This window comes from Anabrus simplex, chromosome 2, assembly GCF_040414725.1.
Source record: "Anabrus simplex isolate iqAnaSimp1 chromosome 2, ASM4041472v1, whole genome shotgun sequence".
In the NCBI taxonomy this organism is placed as follows: domain Eukaryota; kingdom Metazoa; phylum Arthropoda; class Insecta; order Orthoptera; family Tettigoniidae; genus Anabrus; species Anabrus simplex.
This window is the reverse complement of record NC_090266.1, coordinates 364826222-364849919: the sequence shown is the minus strand read 5'-3', so window position 1 is coordinate 364849919 and position 23698 is coordinate 364826222.

Genomic DNA, 23698 nt, shown 5'->3' with positions numbered 1-23698 from the left:
ATGCTGGGGCTGTACCTTAATTAAGGCCACGGCCGCTTCCTTCCCAGTCCTAGCCCTTTCCTTTCCCATCGTCGCCATAAGACCTATCTGTGTCGGTGCGACTTAAAGCCAATAGCAAAAAAAAACCACACTTAGAGTAGGCATTTGTGTGCGTATTTGACCCAGTTTTACGGCCGGGTTCCCTTTCAACGCCAACCCCATGAGGAGTGGAGTATTTATTACTGCGTGTTTCTGTAGAGGTTGGCTGTGTGAAGTATTGTAAGTGAATGAGACCTCCCACCCACGAGCTAGACGAATTTACTATGCGCAGTTAAAAACCCTGACCTGGCCAGGAATCGAATCTGGGCCCTTCTGAACCGATGGTTACTACGCTGACTATTCAGCCAAGGAGCCGTACACGTATTTCCTTGTCAATTCCGTCTTATTAATTCCAGCAATGCACGCGTCACTGATCGACCAAAATGTGTCTCACTTTACTCCGAGCTTCCTCCTGGGACAAGGTGAGCATAAACAGCATTGGTCATCGATAGCTTAGTAATTATAATCAAACGATAGTGAACCGCCCGTAGAGAATGTGATTACCATGGACCTTAATGGGCCACTTCTGATAATTAGTTACATACCTACTGCGACAATCAGACTGAATTGTGTACTTGTTTACCTCCGCTCCAGTGATTGTAGGAACTTGAGTGAACTGCACGAGACCAACAGGTGAAGGTCGTGATATCCGCAGAGTGTTATCCTTTTAGGCTTTAACTTTGAAGTCCTTCCCGTAGTTATGTGACCTGTAATGTACTTCAAGTATGCTGTGAGGGGACTAGAGATGTTCTTGAAGGCAAATAAATGTCAATATGTCTGGTTGGTAGAGCCAGACAACCAGCCTTGCACAGAGAGTCAACAGCCTCTAGAGCTGCACGTACTTGAAAATACAAAGTACAAAAATACGCTACGTAAAGTGGAAAGCAAACGATAAGAAATTAAACGTAAGGCTTTCAGTCTCCTTGGATTCATTCTGAGTCCACAAAGGTGTAGAAGCGGTAGGCTACTCCATAAGTTGTATACACTTTACTGGTACCGTCTTCCTCCCTAGCACATTCTTATACACGGAAAATTCCACCACTAACAATCTAATAAAGTCTGTTTCTACCGAGCTCGATAGCTGCAGTCGCTTTAGTGCGACCAGACAGTGGGTTCGAAACCCACTGTCTGCAGCTCTGAAGATGGTTTTCCGTGGTTTCCCATTTTAACACCAGGCAAATGCTGGGGATGTACCTTAATTAAGGCCACGGATGTTTCCTTCACATCGTCACCTTAAATCTTACCTGTGTCTGTGAGACGTAAAGCAAATTTTAAAAAGAAAGTCTGGTTCTTACGAAGCATTTATTGGCAGGATAGTTGATCATAATAGCATGTTGTATGTAAAACTCAAAATTAATATATAAATAATAACTGATGAGCACAGCAGGTAACATAACTAAAAAACATTACCATCAATTTACGAAGTAAACAGACAACAGCTTTTCATTTTCCTGGTAGACCTCCAGCTTATACAAAGAGCACTACGAAAGTTTTGCAATGTTGTAACGGTTCAAATCCCGTTACAAGATAATATCTGTATTTTTATTATTTTATTATTTTATCTGTATTATTATTATTATTATTATTATTATTATTATTATGTCAGTATTATTATTATTTTATCTGTGATATTGTTACTATTATTGTAATTATCAGTTTTATTCAATTCGATTTTGCAATTGCCTGTTGCTTGCAAGATTGTTCTTAGGTGTATGCATATATACGTATGTGTAGAATAACACTCAATACCTGTACAGTGAGAATTGTTGTATATATCAGAGATTGGATGTGACGTTGGGACATTGTGCAAGATTAGTGGCGATTCTGCCAAGTCATCGCCGCGCCATGGCTACGGCATCGTATTTATTTAGATATGCGCTCAGAGAGTCAGCCGCCCCCGGCTATTTCACCACTGGATGTAATATCTGTCGCGTAGGTGGGAGTATGTCATTGTTATTTCTGGATATTACGTAGCTGTGTCAACCAATGTCTATAAAAGGTGGGTGCATATTGTAGCGTCAGTCATTAGTTATACGGATGCAGTACAGTGAAGAAGTCTACTAGATCAAGAGGCCTTAGTTGGTCAGTGAACGAGTGTGAACGAGAGATGGTGAAGACTCAGTGAGCCATTAATTATTGGTCATTGAGAGAGTGAGACCAAAAGGTTGGTCGCTCACTCAGTTGAAGACACGGACGCAAGGGCTTACCATGAAGTCAGAGAGGGCAACCCTGGACCTGCCAAGAGGTAATACCATATTGACTTACAAAGAAGTCAGATGATATGGAGAAGAAGCAGTCACAAGGATGTATCACCAAGTTAGGCGTGACACATCTACAGTAAACACCAGATCAAAGGAATACGTCGTAATTACACTAAAAGTGTTGAAGGTACAGTCAAGTGAATCAGTGAGGGAAATATTTCGTATAAATTGTTAAATGTCCGGTCAAGAAGAATTCAAATTCATGCCTAGTTTCTTTCAGTTGCAATGTCATAATTTCATATTCTCATCTGTTTTATCGCAACAAGACTCACTATTTTTTGATATATTATTTAAAGAATATATATTGTTCTATCAAACGAATTCATGGTTTTATTTCAATGAAAGTAAAATATCTTAACCTCAAAATTAATGGGGAAACCGAACGCCAATCTCCTTTTCCCAGAACGTATATGGTATGTTGTCAAAAGTAAGCTTATTACCCCACACCCTAGAGATAGTCAAGAGTCTCATTCTATTATTGCTGCACTGAGTGGCAGCTGGCGCCCTTCAAATAATGTATGTGTAAGTAAGCAGGTAACAAGTAAGTGTGAGTACAAGGTTCAACAAGTGTGTATTTTATTTAATGAATGTTAATTTTCATAATTTCCATTTTAAATGCAGATATTCAGATTTTTCAAATTAAATGCAGATTTATATAATATTTGTAAAGTTAGTCAGACAGTTAGGAAACTTACAATGTGAGTGAACGTTTTACTACTTTTTCAAAATAATTTCCACCACACTCAATACACTTGTCCATACGTCGAAACCAGTCACTGAACCAACTCTGCCACTTTTCTTCGGTTACATTGTCACACTCTTGATCCCATGCAGCCAGAAGCTCCTCGTCGGATGCAAAACGCCGCCCTTTCAGCTTGATCTTCACTTCTGAGAAGAGTGCGAAGTCACATGTGGCAAGATCAGGACTGTATGGAGAGTGATCAAGTACAGTCAACCCTGATCTGGTAAGAAAATCCATTGTTACATTAGCACGATGTGCTGGAGCATTGTCGTGATGCAAGAGCCAAGTGTTGAGCCGTGACCTTGGATGGAGTTGCTTGGGAGCCTGGTTGACCTGAGGCAGACAAGTCTCACTGTACCACTTCGCAGTAACTGTCCTTTATGTTTCTAGCACAACCCGAGTCAGGATGTCCCTTGTATTGAAGAATACTGCAATCAATCTTTTCTTCACTGACCTTGACTTTCGCACTGTCACAGGAGTACCTTCATCTTCAAACAGCCACACCTTGTCCTGGTATTTTGTTGGGACATCGTAATGATAAAGTCAAGTTTCGTCACCTGTAACGATGCTATTGACGTTACGCGAAGTCCTATTTTTAAATTCCTTTAGCATTTTTCGGCACCATTTCACTGGATGTGCCCTTTGTTCCTCTGAAAGTACATGGGGCACCCAAAGGGAACAAACCTTTCTAGCATGGAGATGCTGGTGTAGAACTGAACGAATAGCTGGTGCAGGGATGTGGACGGTCTCTTCTACCTGCCGATATGTCAACCGCCTCTCCTGCTGAACATTTTCCTCACAGCTTCAATATTTTCCTTTGTCACTGATTCAGACGGTCGCCCAGAACGAGGATCGTCTTCAACCCCAAAATTTCCTCTCTGGAACTCTTTGTACCAGCGGAAAATTGTTATCCGATGTGGACAGTCTTTCCCCAGCACAGGAGTCATTTTCTCCAGGCACTGGTCAACAGTTAATCCACGAGCAAAACTGTAGCGGATTATTGCGCGATATTCACCTTTAGACCACACTGACATCTTAACTTGCTTTCAATCCACTGCTTGGTAACAACTGGTGTGAAGTTGGCGCCTTGCTGTCTCCTAGACCGACTTTCACCACTCTTTTCATCCCTCACCATAACAGGGGTGTCCAGCCAACCGTTTTCGCGTATTGCAAAACTTTTCTAGTGCCCTTTGTACACTTAAACTGTACTCTGTCCACATTTTCTACTGTATTTATCCTACCGCTCTGTATAAAAGGGTCAAGGTGTGTCACTCCTATTCTTCGTATTCATACAGCAAATTTTAGAGGATTTTACTCTTACTATGCCTGGATTTGGAATAAAATTTCAGCTTAAGAACTAATTTCAACATGCTTTTAATTTTTTCTTTGCCTTTTGCTAGTTGTTAAAGTCGTACTAATACATCGAAGGATTTTGGCGATGCAAGTAGGGGAAAATAATAGTATAGGGACAGTAGAGGCCGCGGCCTTAATTAAGGTGCAGCCCCGGCACATTCTTGGTGTGAAAATAAGAAACTACGCACAACTACCTTCAAGCCGCCGATATTAGTATCCAAACCCACCATCTCCCGAATGCTAGATTATAGCTACTTGACACAAACCAGAGGCCATCTTGCGCAGTGTATCACACTGTGCCACAAAGTGAGATGGTAAAACTGCGAACCATGTGACCTTGCCGCTGTGAGGAGACTTGCGCGTCCCAATGAAGCAGATAGCTGAGCCGCAGGTGCAACTATATCAGATGGGTATCTGTCGAGAGATCAGACCAACGAATGGTTCATCGAAAGGGGAGTAGCAGCCTTTCGGAAGTTGCAAGGGCAGCAGTCTAAATGATTGACTGATACGGCATTGTAATAATACTCAAAATGGCTTAGCTGTGTTGATACAGCAACACGACCGAAAGCAACGGGAAACTACAGACGTAACTAACTCCTGAGGACATGCATCTCTCTCTGTATGAATTATGTACTGATGATGGCTTCCTCCCGGGTAAAATATTCCGGAGGTAAACTAGTCCCCCATTCGGATCTCCGGGTGGGGAAAACACGAGAGCGGACGATCATCAGGAAGATGGATACTGAAATTCTGCGAGTCGGAGCGTGGAATGTTAGAAGTTTGAATGGTTGTGGTAGGTTAGAAAATCTGAAAAGGAAGATGGATAGACTAAATTTAGAAGTAGTTGATATAAGTGAAGTACGTTGGCAGGAAGAACGGGATTTTAGGTCAGGCAACTACAGAATTGTCAACACAAAATCACACAGGGGAAATGCAGGAATTGGTTTAATAATGAATAAGAAAATAGGGCAGCGGTAAGCTACTACGACATGCAGAGTGAGAGAATTATTGTCGTCAAGATGGACTCTAAACTAATGCCCACCACAATAGTGCAGGTGCATATGCCTACTAAAGAGGAAGTCGGCTGGTTGAATTCTGCACTGATCATAATTCAGTCCTTGCTAATACTTTGGTTAAAACACCATAAACGACGGCTGTATACGTGGACGAGACCTGGAGAAACTGGAAGGCTGCAAGTGGACTTAATTATGATTAGGCAGAGATTCAGGAACCAGGTGTTGGATTGCCAAACTTTCCCAGGAGTAGACGTGAACTCTGACCACAACTTGTTGGTCATCAAATGCCGTCTGAAGTTGAAGAAATTGAAGAAAGGAAGGAATGCAAGAGGATGGGATCTAGACAATTTGAAAGGAAAGAGTGTGAGCGATTGTTTCAAGGAACATGTCGCACAAAGACTAAACAAAAAGGCTGAAGGAAACACAATAGAGGAAGAGTGGATAGTCATTAAAAATAAAGTCAGTCAGGCTTCTGAAGGAATGTTAGATAGGAAGAAAAGCTCAATTAAGGATCAGTGGATAATTCAGGAGATACTAAAACTGATTGATGAACGACGAAAATACAAGAATGCTAGAAATGAAGAGGGCAGAAAAGAATACAGGCCATTAAAGAATGAACTGGATAAAAAGTGCAAGGTAGCTAAGGAAAAATGGTTGAAGGAGAAGTGCAAGGATGTTGAAGGTTGTATGGCCCTAGGAAAGGTAGATGCTGCGTACAGGAAAATCAACGAAACGTTTGGAGAAAGGAAATCTAGGTGTATCAAAATTATGAACTCAGATGGATAGCCACTTCTAGGGAAAGAAGACAAAACAGAAAGATGGCAGGAACATATCCAACAGTTTTCTCAAGGTAAAGACTTACATTATTTGGTTTTGGAATAAGAGGAGGCTGGCGTTTATGATGAATTGGGAGACCCAGTTTTTAGGTCTGTTTCAAAGAGCTGTGAGAGACCTAAATAGAAACAAGCACATAGAATTGATGACATTTCCTCTGAATTACTGACTTCATAAGGAGAAACCAACATGGCAAGGTTATTTCATGTAGTGTGTAAGATGTATGAGACAAGACAAGTGCCATGCGATTTTCGGCAGAATGTTGTTATACCTATTCCCAAGAAAGCCGGTGTTTAGAAGTGTGAAAACTACCGCACCATTAGTTTAGTATCTCTTGCCTGCAAAATTTTAACACCTATTAATTACAGAAGAATGGAAAGACAAGTTGAAGCTGATTTGGGAGAAGATCAATTTGGCTTCAGAAGAAATGTAGGAACACGTGAAGCAATCCTGACTTTACGTCTGATCTTGGATCGAATTAAGAAGGACAAGCCCACGTACATGGCGTTCGTAGATCTAGAAAAGGCATTCGATAATGTTGATTGGACCAGGCTATTTATGATCCTGATGGTGATTGGGATCAGATACCGAGACCAAAGTATTATCTATAATCGGTATAAGAATCAGTCTGCAGTGATAAGAATCGATGGTTTTGAAAAAGAGGCAGCAATCCAGAAAGGAGTAAGACAAGGCTGCAGTCTCTTCTCCCACCTTTTCAATGTTCACCTAGAATGTTCAGTAAAGGAAATCAAAGAGGAATTTGGAAAGGGAATCATTATCCAAGGAGAGGTAATCAAGACCTTGAGATTTGCCGATGATATTGTTATTTTATCTGAGACTGCAGAAGATCTCGAGAAGTTGCTGAGTGGTATGGACGAAGTCTGGGGTAAACAGTACATGATGAAAATAAATAAGACCAAACCAAAAGTAAGGGAGTGCAGTCGAACGAAGGCAGATGATGCCGGTAACATTACTTAGGAAATGGAGTCTTAAAGGAAGTAGATGAATATTGTTACTTGGCTAGTAAAATAACTAATGATGTCAGAAGTAAGAAGGACATAAAATGCAGACTAGCACAAGCAAGGAAGAGCTTTCTGAAGAAAAGAAATTTGCTCATTTCAAACACTGATATAAGAATTAGAAAAATGTTTCTGAAAACTTTCGTCTGAAGCGTGGCATTGTATGGAAGTGAAACATGGACGATGACTAGCTCAGAAAGAAAGAAAATGGAAACTTTTGAAATGTGGTGCTACAGAAGAATGCTAAAGGTGAGATGGATAGATCGAATCACGAACGAAGAGATACTTAATCGAACTGATGAGGGGAGATCGATTGGGCTAAATTCGACGAGAAGAAGAGATAGAATGGTAGGACATTTATCTTAAGACACCCCGGACTTGTTCAGTTGGTTTATAGGAAGTGTATGCGGTATGAGCGGTAGGGGTAAACCAAGGTATGAATATGATAAGCAGATTAGGGCAGATGTAGGATTCATTAGTTACGTAGAAATGAAAAGGTTAGCACAAGATACGATAGCATGAAGGGCTGCATCAAACTAGTCTATGGACTGATGACTCAACAACATTCAAACATATTGCACGAGAGAAGGACGACCTATATAAATAAAATCATAATATTGTCTGTTCACTTAAATCTGTTCTTCACACTTTGTATTTAACTCGAATTAGGTAGTCGACTGTATACAAAAGTCGAAATCAGGTTTACTTCATTTACTGCCTGTCTGTGGTTGTTACCACATCGTGGGAAAATGGCTGAAAAGAATTTCTTGAAACTTGGATAGCCGGACCATATGTTACTCGCCATTGGTGCTTTCACGGCCCGCACTTATGGACATGATACTGTATAGGCTTTTGGGCTTATGCCGTGTCAAGAAAATAAGGTGAAATTCTTAACGTTTCGCAGAGAAATGTGCTCTGCGTCATCAGAAGAAAATATTGACCGTCCACGAGAAAAGCTTCTTAAACTCCCTCGTCAGCCTCGTGTCGGTAGATTAGATTTACTGGCACGTAAAAGAGCTCCTTCGGGATAAATTTCCGGCACCTCGGCGTCTCCGAAAACCGTAAAAGTAGTTAGCAGGACGTAAAGTGAAGAACATTATTATTATTATTATTATTATTATTATTATTATTATTATTATTATTATTATTATTATTATTATTAACATATACTTCCCAATGGTGCTCGTCGATGACAAACTACACAACAAAGAGAAGCCTTTCCCGTGGACAGTCGAGATTTACTTCTGATGACGCAGAGCACAGTTCTCTGGCAAACGTAAAGAATTTCATGTTATTTTCTTGACACGGCATAAGCCCAAAAGCCTATACAGTATCAATATTTTACTTGATTAGTATACAGTGGCGTAGTATATTAAGGGGACAAAATCAGGAAATGTACCATTTCTCAGTTAATATTATATATAGGCCTATCGAAAACCTGCACATAACTATCGTAGTAGAAAACGCCGTTTATTATTTACCCAGTTTTACCACAAGAGCTATGGTGACGGAGATGTATTCATGAATGAAGATTTTTATTGCGTAGTTTGTCAACGACGAACACCATTGGGAAGTATATGTTAATAATAATAATGTTCCTTGCCTTACGTCCCATGAACTACTTTTACGGTTTTCGAAGATGGCGATGTGCCGAAATTTTATCCCGGAGGAGCTCTTTTACGTGCCAGTAAATCTACCGACACGAGGCTCACGTATTTTAACACCTTCGAATACCACCGGACTGAGTCAGGATCGAACCTGCTAAGTTGAGGTCAGAAGGCCAGCGTCTCACCTGTCTGAGCCACTCAGCCCGGCTACATGTATGTGTTGTTCAGTCCTCATGATAATGAGATAAGTAGAAGAATCAGGGTAGAAATAAATACAAATTCTGGTTTGGAGGAATGCTTATTTTTTTTGCCAGTTGTTTTACGTCGCACCGACACAGATAGGTGTTATGGCGACGATGGGACAGGCAAGGGCTACGAAGCGCGAAGGAAGCGGCCGTGGCCTTATTTAAGGTACAGTCCCAGCATTTGCCTAGTGTGAAAATGGGAAACCACGGAAAACCATCTTCAGAGCTGCCGACAGTGGGGCTCGAACCCACTATCTTCCGATTACTGGATACTGGGCGCACTTAAGCGACTGCAACTATCGAGCTCGGTTTGGAGGAATGAAAGGCCCGAATATCCTAATATAACTGATAAGCAAGAAAACTCATAAAAAATAACATTACACTGTCTCATTATTGATATTTAAGGTGAACTTAGGCAAGTTATCTCTGCTAAATGACAGTACTGCTGCAACTGTTGCTAAACTGAGCCATCAACGACTGGCGAACAGCTAGTAATGTTATGTGTATAACGTCCATGCAGTTGCTATTGATTCTAAGGAACACCGTAATGTGGGAATGTTGTGCCGTTAGAGTTCCTTAACTACTTTTTATTTAATCGCAAAAATACGTCGGAAGTTTTCGGCCCCGGCATTTGCCTGTGTGATACTACGAAACCACGGAAAACCATCTTCAGGTCTGCCAACGATGGGGTTCGAACCAGCCGTTTCCCGAATACAAGCTCGCAGCTATTCGAGCCAGACAGCACGACAACTTGTTTGGTGTGTTCCTTAATGTGTCGGCAACCAACACCACGTGGCTACACATCCTCAGCGGGGATCGAACTCCCTACTTTGAGATCTAAAGCACAACTAACCTACTGAGCTGCTAAGATTTTGATTCGTGTTTTAAATTGGAATATTCATATTCGTGTCCCTCTCTAAAGAAAACTACGAAGGTATGGTGACATGTTAGTGACCGAGCATACCAAGAAAAGCTTTTCCTGATTGCTTCTAAACTTTCTAAAAGATGCTGCCAGCAGTGTATCATCATCGGATGAGTATTTTTTAAATTCAAGTCTATATTTCCTTGGGCAAGTTTCAGAACTATTTTACAATAGGTTGTACTTTGTCATTCTAAACATAAATTGAAAACAAGCACTTTCGCATGTATGTTGATAGAGCATAAAGAACGAGACCTGTTAATGTTATTTGTTTAACGGCACGTCATATCTTATAGAGTTTAGGGGACATTATTTTTGTTAGAATTTTGCGACACAGGTGTTCTCTAAAGAGCCTCCGAGGCTCAGACGGCAGCGTGTTGGCCTCTCATCGCTGGATACCTTGGTTCAAATCCCGGTCACTCCATGTGAGATTTGTGCTGGACAAAGCGGAGGAAGGACAGGTTTTTCTCCGGGTACTCCGTTTTTCCCTGTCATCTTTCATTCCAGCAACACTCTCCATTCTCATTTCATAGCATCTATCAGTCATTAATAAATCACTTTGGGAGTGGCGACCCCATCGTACTAATAGCCTATATCTGCTTCATTCATTCCATCCCTGACCCGGTCAATGACTGGAGAACAGGTTGTAGTTTTTTCAGGTGTTCTCTAACGTACCGGATTGGAACAATCCGTATGCTCCATTTTAACACACCGAGCTCGATAGCTGCAGTCACTTAAGTGCGGCCAATATCCAGTAATCGGGAGATAGTGGGCTCGATCCCCACTGTCGGCAGCACTGAAGATGGTTTTCCGTGGTTTCCCATTTTCACACCAGGCAAATGCCGGTGCTGTACCTTAATTAAGTCCACGGCCGCTTCCTACCACTTCCTAGGACTTTCCTATCCCATCGTCCCCATAAGTCATATCTGTGTCGGTGCGACGTAAAGAAGTAGTTTTTTAACACCCTGAAATGCCACTGACCCCAACTAACTTGGGAGCAAAACCAACCCGCTTCCTACTGGACATCCATTACTCTTACGCTTCCTGTCCTTTTACCAATTATTTAGCTTGAGCACTACGTATGAACTTGGACCAATTTTCCGGCCGAATGCCCTTCCTTACGCCGACCCTATGTGGAGTGATTTGTTCACTATTGCGTGTTGATGCGGTGGCTGGTAGTGTTGTATACGTATGATACATGTATTAAGAAAGTCAAAAACACCCAATCCCAGAACCAGAGGAACCAGAGGAATCAATAAGACGCGGTTTAACTCCCCGACCCGACCCGACTGGAAATCGAACACGAGATCCTTTGAATCGATGGCCGTTTCACTGGCTACTCAACCGGGGACTCTTCTACAAATTCATATACCGTAATAACTAAAGCGATCTGATGAACAACATATTTCTGATCCCTCACCGAATTATAACATGCATGTAAAGCACCTATTGCCGTAAATCTAAAGAGACAAAGGAGGACAGTTCCTCTGTATTGCTATCTTGTTCACCAATATTCAACAATATGAGCAATGAAAGTTCGTTGTGTTTCAAGTCAGTTCTGTACTTGTATAAGTTAGAATGTGTAATAGAAAGTCCGTGTACGTCAGAACACTTGTTCGTGTTTTCCCAAGGTTAGCGCTCTCTAACCGCATTGCTGTTTGTACGTCAATACTGCAGGGAAAGCGCAAAGCACAACAAACACAACTCGTCGCAAGAAACGATCCTGTTAGGTAAAGGACGCAACCGAGCCTTCGAGTAATCGACAATCTAAATGAGCTCCTAGAAGCTACCTGCAGGTGAAGGGAAATTGAAAATTGTACTAAGATAATCAATTTCAATTCCATTACCTGGGGCGGGCAAGTCAAAGGCGTGTTAGGTAGATCGCAGCCAGATTGGATTCAACACCGAACAAGTGGGATAGTCACGTTCCACAAAGTTTATATACACGACATACAGTCTAGGAAACTATTATGTAGCCCATATATAGGAGTCTCTGTTATATTCGCACAACGAAACGATGTGTAAATATGCCTGACAGGGGAAGCATTTCAGTTGGACCAAACCGATTACAACGGAACTTTGTAAGATGCTGGATAATCAATTAAGACAACATAAACCTAATGGTGGTCGGGCACAGAGCTAACCAGTTTACTCTTCTTTCTGCTGAGGCTTTTTCACTCCTTCAGGACCTCCCTGGCCGAAGTACTTAGGCTTGGTGAGGACTATCGAGGAGCTATTTGTTCGTAAAAGTAGTGACAGTAACATTGAATCTTGACGTTAACGAGCAGGATTGAGCGACTCAGACATTAGAGCGCAGGCCTTCTGAGCCATAGTTTGTGGGAATATAATAGAACTCTTTCGGGACAACATTCAGTAAATAGGTGCCGTCGAAAATTGTAAAAGTAGTTTGTGGGAGATAAAACCGATATTATTATTATTATTATTATTATTATTATTATTATTATTATTATTATTATTATTATTATTATTGACACGAAGGACAGTGGGATCCCCTGCAAGTGAGCACGTCATAAACGTCCTGCTCTATGGAATGCAGATGTTGGTCATTGTGTCAAGTACTCTGGAACCCTGTGATAATACGGTGTGTGACATTTGTTATTTCTTAGTGCCCAACTACTGTCTAATGAGACTTCAACCCGGAGGCTGGTTGAATTCATACAGTGCCAGAAAGAGGTTTGCGGTTTTAGGAAGATCAACTCCAGCCACGCTAAGTGTTTTTTTTTGTTTTTTGTTTTTTACGTCGCACCGACACAGATAGGTCTTACGGCGACGATGGGATAGGAAAGGGCCAGGAGTGGGAAGGAAACGACCGTGGCCTTAATTAAGACACAGCCATTTTCAGGGCTGCCGACAGTGGGGTTCAAACCTACTATCTCCCGAATACTGGATACTGGCCGCACTTAAGCGACTGCAGCTATCGAGCTCTGTACGCTAAGTGTCTGACTGAATGTACAGTATGCTTCGTTTATTGTCATGCGAAAGCAGACTCTTACTGGGAATTGTACTCGTTTGAAACCAAAAGGCAATCATAGCGATTCTCGGTATTAAGACCGTTTCTCCTCTGCCACAGCCAGTTAAAATAGTAGATTCAATGAAATAATTTTTTCAAAGTTTTCGCTACCAATCGCGCCCCATTCCATAACTTCGACGGGTTTAGATTACTTAACATTATACTAGGCAACCTCACTTTCAAAATAAACCCGAAGGATCTAAGAGCAAAGAACACTTCCTTCTAATTGGCACTGTGAAAATACCAAGCAGAAAGTTGCCGCCCGCAACAGCTTCCTTCCCATGAAATGAAATGGCGTATGGCTTTTAGTGCCGGGCCTGTCCGAGGACATGTTAGGCTCGCCAGATGCCGGTCTTCCGATTTGACACCCGTAGGCGACCTGCGCGTCGTGATGAGGATGAAATGATGATGAAGACAACCCATACACCCAGCCCCCGAGCCAGCGAAATTAACCAATGATAGTTTAAATTCCCCAACCTGCCGGGAATCGGACCCCGGACCCCTGTGACCAAAGGCCAGCACGCTAACCATTTATCCATGGAGCCGGACTTCCTTCCCAAGTTAATTTGGTTTAAACTATGAAAGCGACTTCTTGGGCAAGTCGTGGATTTCAGGATAAACAAAGCAAAGCAAAGCAAAGTCACCTCCATACAGGCCATGAAGGCTCTTGGAGGAGTGGAAGGTAAAGGGGTAGAGTGGTTAGCTGTACGCCCGGCCGCCTTTTCCCCCAGGAATTAACCTGGTACTCATTTTTGGTGTAGACTGAGTGAACCTCAGGGCCATATGCACCTCCGGAAGTGGAAATCTTCTTTCTTACATTTTACGACTTCCTGACGGGGATTCGAACCCACGTCCTTCCGGGCGAACCGAGCACGCCTTTACCGCCTCGGCCAGGCAGCCCCTTTCCAGGATAAACACTATCACCAATTATTGAATGTTGCTTACTAAAACACATAAATCATTGAGGGTAATTTTTCCTTCAGTGTTCGATCATTCTCCATTTTCTACTTTCATTCATATGAGCAAAAAACTATTATCTTCAGAAGATAAAGAGTACTCTCTTGTTATTTCTGAGTGCCAGTATTTTCTTATATCCGGCCGGCTGTAAGGTCTTTTGTTAATGAAGCATTCTCTCCGTCAGCTCCCATTCCTCTCGTTACAAATGGTCCGACTGGACGGAAATCTCCCGCGAACAAAACTGTGTAGCCTCCCATACGTGTGTTCATATTTCTTAGATCACGCATAGTCCTGTCTAGAGCTTCAACCGAATTTTGTACGACATTGTAGTCTTATTCCATACTGCTAATGAACATTTTGGATTAAAAGAATTGGCAGCGTTAGCTTGTTCAAAATATTGCATACGCTTGCATCATTACCGCTAACCTTTAGAGGAAGTATAACTGCTCCATAACCTGTTTTTCTCCATTTCAAAACATTGGCTGCGAATCCATATAACGCGACGGCAAGGGCAATATTAAAGCTAGTCCTCACTTTGCCGAGCAATAAGTCAGTCAAAAACTTTCAGCCTGTGCCTCTGAGGGCATTTAGGAAAAACAACTTACCTTCCTTCTTTGTGATATTTTGCTGTAAGAAGCTTTTTTTATGATCAGGGTCAGATGGTATTGAGCAACGGTTTGCAGCATCCGAGAACGATCATATGACATCTCCCTGAAGCACTTCTTATGTAGGTAAGGTAAGTGTTATTCTGCCCCGAAGGCAAGGTCCGAAACTCCGCAGAGGTGTTCCTGAGCCGGAGTTTACGTGCGGTAGGGTGGCCAGTTCCTTTCCGCTCCTCCATTCCCTTACCCCCACCAACAGCGCGTGGCAACCCATCCAACTCCTGACCACGCCCAATGTTGCTTAACTTTGGAGATCTCACGGGATCCGGTGTTTCAACACGGGTACGGCCGTTACTCTTTATGTAAGTTATTGTTATTTGGGAAAGGAAGTACAAACTCTTTCATAGATATGCTTGCAATTAGTGATTGTACTATTCCGTTGACTTCAGACAGACCTTCAAACAACACATTTCGGTCACAGTTTAGTTCTACTAATGCTAGTTCTCTCCGCTTACAGTTCTTCAAACATGCTCTCCCTGTGATTGTCCTAAAGACCCAGTAGATCATGAACTTAGCAAAAGACGGTGGTTACGTCGCGCATTCCTATCTACAAAATGTCACTGTAAAATTTGTCACAAATGAAACATAATAATTGCTTTTACTTAAATGAAGTGAAAAATCTGCGGTAAATTAAGAAATACCGTCGTTATTAGAGAAATATGAATACATACTGAAGGCCTGTACACAGGACTCCTTTATGTCGTATTCCACTGCTGGTGCCGTCTTTTGTTAATTTCTTGATGTCCAGGTCTAGTACCGAGGAACGGGAAAGTTATGTCTGTGGACTCTCCTTAACTTTGTCCATATGACTAGAGCGGCCAATTGAAACAGTAAAATGGAGGTCAACAGCATTCACGATGTTATTTCGTTCTTCAATGAGGCAAATGACCATGTTATAGTGATGTGGCTGGAACTCTACGGAAAAACAACTAAGGACGCATTCAACAACTTGGTGCTGCACATTACAGAGAAATATCGTAAGTACCGCAAAAATAATTTTTGTTGAAAGAAAAATAGCATGATCCCTGGACCAATAAATATTTTTTATTTTTGTTCGAACGAAAATAGCATGATCCCTGGACCAATAAATCACTACCGGTAGTCCACAGAATTCTTCTTATGTACATTGGCCATAGCTTTTCGTCGCCTATTAAATATTGCATATCGCGATACAATTCAGGAAATGATGTCATTGACAACTGAAGCAATGAAACGAAAGCAAAGAACTTCATTGAACACAGACATCACACACGAAATTGTTGAAAGTGTAAGACAAACGAAAGACATACGTGTGTTACTGTGAGCGTAGCACCAAAAGTTCTTGTAAAGTAGTAAAGTAGATATACACAATATTCTCCAAAAATAAAATATTTCTTAATTTACCGCAGATTTTAGACTTCAAACTGTGTAAAAGCAATTATTATGTTCCATTTGTGACAAATTTTACAGTGATATTTCGTAGATAGGAACGCGCTACGTACCCAAGACGGTAATGATGGAAGACAAATATTGAAGTTATCTTGCCAGACTGCATTGTGCAGCTCCTGATAATGCGTCTTCCCAGTGAAAATCATCTTCCAGCAATTCCTTGACTCTGAATACTTCTTGAAATATGCCGAATGTTATTTATTCCACAGTCATTAAATATTGAAATGAAGTAGGGCATTTAACCACAAGAATTACTTCTACCCTTAGACGAAAATATTATACTGTTGTTGGGATGGACTACATACACTCGGCCATTGTAACCATCAACCTGCTCATCTTGTTTCCTCCGTTCAAATTTTCTGTTACTTTGATCCTCTTTCTTTTTTAATCCGTTCACCGTCCACTTTCTCTCGGATTCAGTAAGGGATCCCACCTCTTCCGCATCAAGGGCATGGAGATACAAACGGGGAGGAGGACCAGTGCCTCGCCCAGGTGGCCGCATCTTCTATTCTGAACAGGGGACTTGTGGGATATGGGAAGAGTAGAAGTGATAGACAAGAAAGTTTTGAAGGAAACTGCCGTGGCCTTAAGTTAGGTGCCCTTCCGGCATTTGCCTGGAGGAGAAGTGGGAAAACAACTTCGAGGATGGCTCAACTGACCTCCCGGGGTTGAATGGACCCCACTCCACCACGTTTTCAAAATTTCGTGGCATAGCCGTGAATAGAACCCGGGCGTCTGGGGGGTGGCAGCTAATCGCACTAACCACAACATCACAGAGGCGGACAGAAAGAAACAGTTTACTCTTGGTAGGATGAGAAATTTTATTTACTTATGAAATCCGGTGACGTCATCTCACCTCCATCGGATGATCGTACTCAGTAAATCAATGGCTTACTTCTAAAACCTCGTATCTCCCAATGCACTTCCTATCCATTTTCTTCCTTAAGTTTGGTCACGCCTCCTAGGCACATGTGGATGTACAGACCATCAGAACAATTATCGTTGTGTTCATTTTCCTATGCTGACTTGTAAAGAAAAATGAACCTTAAATACATTAAACTGTAGGAGTCCTAAAATTCGCCATGAAAACAACATCCCAACAATACGGTGTGGTAAGGTCCATTTTCCTTTACAGATTTGCACAGGAAAATGAACACTACGAAAAATGTTATGATGGATTGCATATAAATATGTGGCTGGGAGGCGTGATAGGTCTTAAGGAATATAACGGGTAGGAAGAACATTGCAACATACGAGGTTTTAGAAGTAAGCCGACGAAATGTACCGGCGTTGCTGCACTCACTATGCAAATGCTATTCCGTTTCTGCACTTTCAACAGATTGTCTTTAATATCCTTAATCTCGTCATAATATTGTACACCAGCAGTATTCCTCTCCTGTAACTGTCGGGGGACGCTGTATTAGAATTCATTTGTATCGCGTTTCTTTCGGGCCTTCCGATACGCAATGTTTATGAAGATTCGTCTTATCCCTGGTTTGACCAGCCGGCCCCGCCATTCTGCACTATCACTATATTAACATTCCTGAAGTATTAATTTATTCCAGTGTCGCAGGAATAGTTCCTAACAATGTTCAGCCTGAAGCAGTGAGCAGTTCATTTTTTTTGCTAGTTGTTTTACGTCGTACCGACACAGATAGGTCTTACGGCGACGATGGGACAGGAAAGGGCTAGGAGTGGGAAGGAAGCGTCCGTGGCCTTAATTAAGGTACATCCCCAGCATTTGCCTGGTGTGAAAATGGGAAACCACGGAAAACCATTTTCAGGGCTGCCGACAGTGGGGTTCGAACCTACTATCTCCCGAATACTGGATACTGGCCGCACTTAAGCGACTGCAGCTATCGAGCTCGGTAGAGTTCATTTTCCAGTGTCCTTTTTCTATATTGTATATTTTATGTGGATAGGATAGTTTATTGTACTTACGACAGCGTGGTGGTGAGTGAAACTAATAGTTATCACCTCGTAATTTCTAGGCTGAGTGAGTGTTCGCGGAACTTACATGCGGTCAAAGCGTTAGGATGAGTTTTACTGGATATGGGTATAGTGAGGAAGGGACATATACATCTCATCTACAGCATCATTGAGTTTCAAGGAGGTTATGAGATCATTTAAGGCAGGGTTTGCTGCATAATTTTGCCAAGTCGAATCTTCTATTCGTTGAACACAATTGAAATCCCCGGCGAGGATTGTTTTCTGTTTTATACTACGTAGGTGTGGAAGGATATCTTGTGGAAAGAATGTCTTGCGTTGAACACGGTTTTGGTTCCCTTATGGTGCATAAATATTTATTAGGGTAGCCTCGTTAATGTGACCAGATATGATTCTTCCTGAATAGTGACTCTGCACATCTTCGAGTTTCAGATCAGGTCGTGTTAAGAATCTTCTCCCCCTACTAGCATTGGCGATGTTTATGCACTGATTATAATGTGAGTATGTGGGTAACATAGGAAGGGCGACTTCTGGTAGAAAGCCGATGTCAACATCAGTAGCACGGAGAAATCGTTCCAGCAATTGAAACTTGAGGTTGCATTGTATAACATTAATGTTCACACTGGCTACAGTAACTAGTTTCGCCGTCAGCAATAGAAGCAGCTCTATTTTACACAATACACTGAACCTAGATTATACTCCGTCCTAACTTGTAGATCAAGAAGTACCTAACATGCGGTGAAGTGAGACGTGTCTTTCTTCCAACTGCTGTTTAAGAGTTGGATATAGGCACGTGCGGGTCTCGATGGGACATTGAATTACTTTGTTGTTCTTTGGTAACTGCTGGTGTTTGGCGTACTGATTCCGAAGGCTCATTAAGAACTGCAGAGGAAGGTGATGTATTTATTTTCATTTCCTTATGAGCAATTGCTGGCTGCGAGTCTTCGGCCTCATTCGTCTCACTATCATAATCCATTTCTATGCTGTGCGTACTTTGTGTTTCTGATGTTTGCTGATTACCAGCATACCAACCGCAATTAATCTATTACACCACGGTGAATTCAGCCAGCAGTTTACCGTACCAGATGGATTACTACTTCCGCTTCACAAATGCACACACGTTTTCTATTAGTATGCCATCTCTTTGGAGCGTTAATTTCATATCCAATCGAAAGCCTATAATTGGCACGTACTTTTTACATAACCTTATGACAGTGTGATACATTTTGTAAATACCCGTCGTTTGCATGGTTTTGCAAAAATCTTGCTGTGATGGCACAGTAAGAGGTTAGAGGTGACTGTGGCTGGGTATTTGGCAAAGGAGGATCGACCATCACACCACTGACTTACTACGTCGGGATACCTAACAGCAGTAAATGTCAAGCGCAGTGGACTCACCCGGTATAATACGTAAAATAATCACGAGAATTGGTATGGAAAGCAAAAATACATGAAGGCCTAGGCACGGAATGACCACAATAAGTAATCACAGATATTAGCCTACTTATAAAGCTGTTCTGGTCTAAAACTTCAGGGAGGATTCTATCAAATATAAATATCGAAATAATGGCCATATGTACCAACCACCATACAAATACAGTGCATAACACATAGACTACATGACATCCCCGAAGGCAACGTGCCTTTCTACAAAGAACAAACTTTTACTCACTGCTTGGACTGTTTCTTTAATCAGTAATGTTGGTATCGATCTTCTCCAAGTAATTTCCATCCCACCAAGTGCACCGTTGCTCTCCTTACTGTCACATGAGGAGGTTGAACTTGCATTTGAACTCCCAGCACGGATGATCATATTATCCACAGTAGCGTCGATCAATCCTTTGCGTTCCTTAGCTTTGGAAAATTCGAGAGATATGTGCCCTGCGGCACAACAGGAAACGTTAAATAAACATAAAAAACCTAAAACTAAAGCTTAAGTACGAGAATACTAAACTGTTCTGTTCGTGATAGCCGCTGAGATCTACCGGATAAAATGTGAACCTTAATGCGTCCTCTTGTGCATTCTTACCTAATGTAAGTGTTAAACGTGAAGTGAACTGTTGTAATGGCTCCATGTAATTTCCTTCGTAAAAAGTACTCAATCAATAAACACATATCTGCGTTTAGAGCTGTCGCCCAGGTTGCAGATTCGCCAGGAGTTTTTTACCTCGTCCTTTCTTAAATGATTTCAAAGAAGTTAGAAATTTATCAAAGGTAGCCCTCGGTAAATTATTCCAATCCCTAATTTCTCTTCCTATAGAAAAATATCAGGTCCGAGTACTTTGTAGGCTACATATTTAGTTAGCATGTTAATCTGCGTGTTTGAGGTTTCTGTACCCGCGCGCGCGCGCGCGCGCGCGTGTGTGTGTGTGTGTGTGTGTGTGTGCGTTTCTGTGACTATCTGAGGCTAGCTTTGGGACGGCCATGTTCTATGTTAGGTACTATCTCAGCATTGGCCTGTTTTCGAAATGATCAGAAGTAGAAACGTAACATACATTCAACTCAGTTATGTTAGGCCTACCTGAGGCTGAGTTCACCCCATTCCACTTTCTCAAATAAGTCTCAGATTTATGATAGAGTTAAGCACAACCATGAACCTGAGCCAACCAGGTGAGAAGTTCAATTATGACTACCATGGTATATTCTCTAAGGATAGCAAAACTGCCTTCTATCTGCAGAACCCGCAGGTTCAAGATTTGAAGGACTAGGTAAGAAACCCTAGACAGAAATGGACAAGTGCCAATACATTGGAATTAGAACGCGGATTTTCTCCAAACTCCCATAAAGCAACAAAAGAAACGCGAGGGACATGCATCCCATTGACAGCCTTCGCTTGCCAAGGCGATGTCGTCCAGTCAGTTGACTAGCAGATATTGCAGTGAGACGTGGTCAGCGTGACGACTTCCTTAGCCTTATTGCTTGACTTCTAACACCCGCCCTGCCTCTTTTCATTTAAAACCGTGTACCTTGTTCCAGACGAGTCGATAATCGAAGGCAAGACTTCCAGGTAAGAAGAAGGCACTTCAACCCTTCCCTAAATGAAACCTACTGCTGTTATTCATCATTATAAGGGTACGTTTAAGCTGCAGCTTCGCTGCTGGCACATGGATGCTCGCCCTAGCACCTCGCTGCTGACTATAGCCAGGCTGGTTGCCGTTGCTCACGCTGCTAGCAGCTCTCAGTTGTAGTCAAAAACTAAAAGCAGCGGAACTGATAGTTAAGGCTGTTTGTGTTTTGCGTAATGTGATTATACTAGTAGATATAGAGGGGATCAACACTACGAAGACATACTTCCAAGAGCTACCCCGTCAAGGAGGAACAACGCAGCTCCAGCTGAAGCTTTTGAAGTGCGGAATAAATTCCGAGTTTTTTAACGAGTGAGTCACAGTTTATTGGCGAGTATATCTTACAATAATTTTATGTATTGAATTTGAAATAAACAGTGTAAAATGCCTCGTATGGATTTTTCAGTGCTTTTCTACTGCGGGAGTTGACTGTAAAATGAAGTTACCAATGCTTCATTTCGTAATTTAATAGTGTACTTTTGAATAATGTAAACAAAGGGTTATGGTGTATCTCATTTTGACTTTAGTTACGTCTCCTAAACAAAATGTATTTGCAGTTTAAAAAATGTCCATGAAAATCGAAGTTCTTCATATAAATCACCTGCCTGTAATGATAGAAGTCCTCTAAATAGCAAGAACAAAAATAAAAACAAAGTTGACAAAATCATTCCGCATTCTTTTGCCAATTGATTCCATTGTTTTAAAATGCTTGTTTGTTTAAAGTGGGTTAACATCTAGGTCATCGGCCCCTGATGGTGCGAGATGAGACGAAATGGATTAAAAGTTATAATTAACCCACTGACTAGGATTAGAAAAATTATAACGTGGAAAGTTACTATCAATTTAAAATAATCATTGGGTTTAATTCACAATGCCTTATTTTCCTCTAAAATTAAAACGTGTAAAATTTAATATAATTGAATAAGGCACTGACATATAAGTAAAATCATATATTTAATTAAAATGAAAAATACACAAAGATAGATGAACGCATAGTCAATGGAATAAAAGAGTAGTTAACAATAAAAGATAAATTTAAAACAAAGAGGAACTTCACTTTAAAACCCGATAAAACAGGTCATTATCCCTCATAAAACGGAGAAGGAGGTCTACTGGCCGCCCGTGATCTCGTCTCACCATTTATCCCCTTTGAACCTCTTATGATGATTCGCATGCCGCTGGTTCCAAATCGCATTTCGTTCGATGACAGGTTCAGATATCACGTGATCGCAGAACATCTGTATAGAGTGCGAAGAGAGGAGGAGTGGGAGAGTGGCTGACCTTTAAAGAACCAATCACAGTGCAAGTTAAAGGATAGCCGGCGATGTGCCAGGCTCGAAAAACAAACATGTTTGAGACGATCGACGTGGCGAGGATAGCAGCGAGCAGCGCAGCTATGGGCCGAGCTCCAGAGTAAAGGCACCGATTGAGATCCATTGGTTTGTTTCATCATCGCCTAACGTCGAGCAGCGAGGCTTGGCGGTGTGCCAGCAGCAAAGCTGCTGCATAAACGTACCCTAAGGGTACCAATGTGGTACCGGTGATCCTACGTAACAATGTTTCGGCGAAAGGGCTCGCGCTGCTGGGCACTAACCACCTAGAGTCTCCGTGGGTAACTGAAGTACGAGTTCAAAGAGTTTAATTTGAGTGATGTTCTTCATTCAGTAGCGAAATTTATTTATTTATTTATTTATTTATTTATGTATTTATTTATTTATTTATGTATTTATTTATTTATTTATTTATTTATTTATTTATTTATTTATTTATTTATTTAGTTTGCTATTGGTTTAACGTCACAGTAATATATGGATGGTTTTCGACGACGGAAGGATAAGAAAGTGCTAGGATTGGTTAAATAGTGGGCATGGGCTTATTTAGGTACATGCCTAGTGGAACGTGAGAAAACACGGAAAATAATCTTCAGGGCTACCGATGGTGGGATTCGAACCCACGATCTTCCGAATGCAAGTTCATACCTTAACTCGCTCGGTAATAGAGCAACTTGTTCAGTAGATCAGTCACTATGGAAACATTTTATTTTTTGCCTCCCTGAAAAACAATGAACAGCTTTTGACCAATGGTCATTTCGTTCCACAAATGACATCATCTAACTTACACATTAATAACCAGTGTCATCATACTTATATCCAGTTTTTCAGATAGAAAAGAGTACAATATATTTTGAAATTAATTTATGAATTTTTGTGTTTCCACTTCGGTTTAAACGCGACAATTGTAAACAAAGGGGAGTAGACGTTAAAAATGATTTGACGGCGTATTTTCTAACCATTGTGTGATGTGCTGAATGGCGCACCACTCCCTCCCCACATTTGGCCGCTAATCGCGATGCGCTTCGGCGGCATAACTACATAACTAGTAGCTATTTGCTCAACACAATGTTATCTGCCGCTGGAAGAACAAAACGTGGCTTCTGGGAACGTTGAATTTATTCTCTTCTCTCATCCTCTTTCCCGTTTAAAAACAGTAACTTCGACCTACACAATGGCAAAATAATATAAAATATAAAATTA